Genomic DNA, 3,599 nt, shown 5'->3' with positions numbered 1-3,599 from the left:
GGTCATTACTTTTTCCAATAAATATTTAGAGATATACATAAATGAAGAATTACTTTCTCAAACATGAAACTGAATGATAAAACTGCAATGACAGACTGTTGTGAGTTATATAAATTGACAGGGAGATTATTAGACACTACTTATTTAACACCTATGAGTGAAAACTGAATGGACCATTGAGTGTCTACAAATGATTTATGGTCTACATGTCTCATTGGAGTCTTGATAGCATAGTGGTTACATGTTGGGCTGCATTTCACAAGGTGTGCAGTTCAAAAACACCAGATGCTCCACAGGACAAAAATGGGAATTTCTGTTTCTGTAAAAAGTTAGTTACAGTTTCAGAAACAGTGGGGCAGTCCTTCCCCGTCTTACAGGGTCACCATGAGATGGCATCGATTTGGTGGTAGTGAGAGAGTGAGATAAGTCTCATTAATAAACTTGTATCTATTTCCTTGCCTTTACTTAAAATTGTGACATAAAAATGAGCCAATGTCATCAGGCATTGTTCAACATAACTACTGATATTTAAAGCTACTTTGTACATACAATGATAGACCAGTAATTATTGCTTTATCCCTTACCATCACGGAAACATGGATTCAACTGGTAAACAGCATGTTCTTCCTATGAATGTCCATCCTCTCTTGCAGTCAGCATTGCCCTTGGAAGGAGAGATAAAGTATGACTAATTTGACTACAATGAGTGGATTTCTTCTCGTCACTTTTTCTGGGAATCCTGAGATAGAAATCCTACATGCTTTACTTTTTTCAGTCTTCTACCTGGTGGCTTTAACTGGCAATATGCTCATTATCACTGCGACTTCCATAGACCATAGTCTACACTCACCTATGTATTTCTTCCTGAAGCACCTCTCCTTTTTGGATCTGTGCTACATTACTACGACGGTACCAAGATCCATTTGTCATTCTTTCATGCACAGTGGCACTATATCCCTCTGGGAGTGCATACTACAGTGTTTTGCCTTCACAGTCTGTGGTTCTACTGAGATGGCCATGCTCACAGTGATGTCCTATGACCGCTACGTGGCCATCTGCTTTCCACTGCGCTATGAAATCATCATGAACACCAGCACCTGTGGTCATGGAGTCTTAGCTGCCTGGACCAGTGGACTCATCTCTGGGGTCATGCATACAGCTGCTACTTTCTCCATCCACTTCTGTGGTCCCCATGTCATTCACCAGTTCTTCTGTGATGTCCCCCAACTCCTAAAACTCTCTTGCTCCAATGACTACATCAGTGAGCTTGGAGTAGCAGGCTTCTTGTCCTTGGTGGCATTTCTTTGTTCCATCTCTATTGGACTGTCCTACACACACATATTCTCTACTGTGCTCAGAATGCCATCTGCTGAGGGTAGAGCAAAAGCCTTTTCGACTTGCTTACCCCATCTGTGTGTGGTCATATTGTTTATCTCTACTGGGGTCTTTGAGTTTCTAAGGCCACCTTCTGATTCTCCAAATGTGCTAGACTTTTTACTTACTGTTCTTTATACAGTTGTACCCCCAACATTCAATCCAATGATTTACAGTCTAAGGAACAAAGCCATGAAGACTGCTCTAAGAAAGGTGTTCAAAGAAAGAAAACCAGACCTGTTTTGCTGAGATTAGTTTTCAATTCCAATTTGGAAAACAAAACCAAAACATACTGGAAGGGACGCAACAAATAAATAAAAGCTAAATGAAAACCTGAAAGTAAAGGAAGTTGTATAAATTAACTATCATTGAACAATAAAAATCCTTGAAACACACAGTTACATATCAACAACTCACGTTAATATTGTAGGTCTAAATATCACCCTACAAAGCGTGGTGTAGAAAAATGAAAATGAGTTTTATAATCTCACTTAATTTCTTTTTCTGTGCCTCTTTATCAGGGTGACTACGTACTTAGTCAATTTGAGAGTCCTTCTTAAGTCTTCCAAATTACACTGCAGTTTGCAGTACTACATTATATGCAAACACTGAGGATCAATGTTCTCTGACAATTGATGAGTCAGCTGAGATCCTATTAAGATGTCATTCTGCAAGGGAAACAGTGCTTCAGTCAGTAACACACAAAGATGACCCTTTGAAATGTTTTATTACATCATTTGCATTGCACTTCAGATGCAAATATTTGTATTCTATTAATAATTTGGAAGCATTTAAAAATAATATAACAATTTCATACAGAATAAAATACATATTGTTCTACCCTTAAATGAAAGAAAGAAGAAAAATAATAATGAAAGAATAATATGCATGGTATGAGAAAAGGTGCCTTTGAAAACTAAGCAATATATTATATAAATGTATGACATGATTCAAATTCTGAATTACAAAAATAAATTAAGCAGCAGATAAAATGCAAGAACCCCCCGCCCCAAAAGCCCAGAAGTAGTATGCTGAAAGAGATGTCCAAGGTTTTTCCATTGCCAGGTTAAATAAAAAGGAAAAAAAATGCTTTATTTTATAAAGCATGGAAAATCATTTTAGTCCTAAAAAAGGAGAGTGTGTAATGCATCCAATAATAGTTCCAGAAAAATATATTAATCTATTTGCCCAATTTTTGAGGGAATGAGTTATAAACAAATTCAGAGAAATGACTTCTAAGGGTATTTCCGGAATTAATGAATACATGACTATTTGGGTTTAAAGAGCACAATAAAAATTATCCAGTGGTGGCCCCACTATGAGACACGACATCTCTCACTGACCCTTAGCCTTACTGGGGACAACACTGAAGACACAGTGTGGGAATTTCGCCTGATGTGATTCCACCACCCAGATGGAAATCACTAAGGGCATGCAGCAGAACAGCAAGGGGAACAGAGCAACAAAGTGCCCAGGGAATGCCAAAAATGGACTTTGGGATTAGGACTTGGGATCCCATCAGTCTCAACTGGAAAACACTCCTAAGGGCCAAAAACAGTCCTTGAACTAACTACAAGCTTTTCTTTTTTGTTATTGTTGTATTCTTTTGGTGTATTTGTTTTGTCATTGGCTTTTAGTGTTGCTGATGTTGTTTTGTTGCTTGGTTTTGCTCTGTCTTGTTTTTGTGCATGTTATAATTTCCACAAATTTGCCTAAATAAGACAGGCTGGGTGAACAATCTGGAGGAGAAAACAACTGGACTGACAGTTCCCGAGGAACATGGAACAGTGGGTGGTGGAGTGAAGGGAAGTGGTGTTAACAAACACAGGGACAACGGAACAATAAGTGATCCAAATTGGTGGTGAAGAGGGTTTAGGAGGCCTGGTAGGGCATGATCAAAGGTAATGCAATTGAGAGGAATTACTGAAACCCAAATGAAGGCTGATCATGATAGTGGGACAATATGAAAGTCAAAGGAAATAGAGGAAAGAGCTAGGAGGTGAGGGCCACTTACCGAGGTCTAAATAAAGGCATGTACTTATGTAAATATATTTATATATGAGGATGGGAAAAAAGATCTATGTGTATATATTTATAGGTTTAGTATTAAGGTAGCAGAAGGACACTGGGCCTTCACTCAAGTACTCCCTCAATACAAGAACAGTTGGTTCTATTAAACTGGCACTCTATGATGCTCACCTGCCTGACATGATCGCTGAAGACAA

At 38.4% G+C, this 3,599-nt stretch overlaps 1 pseudogene; it reads left to right on the top strand.

Moving 5' to 3' along the window:
• Nucleotides 1-629: 629 nt before the first annotated feature.
• On the top strand, nt 630-1,623 carry LOC142437571 (olfactory receptor 14J1-like; annotated as a pseudogene).
• Nucleotides 1,624-3,599: the final 1,976 nt, after the last annotated feature.

This window comes from Tenrec ecaudatus, chromosome 1, assembly GCF_050624435.1.
Source record: "Tenrec ecaudatus isolate mTenEca1 chromosome 1, mTenEca1.hap1, whole genome shotgun sequence".
Classification (NCBI taxonomy): Eukaryota; Metazoa; Chordata; class Mammalia; order Afrosoricida; family Tenrecidae; genus Tenrec; species Tenrec ecaudatus.
Note: the sequence above shows the minus strand (reverse complement) of the source record. Positions and strands in the feature narration are given on the sequence as shown.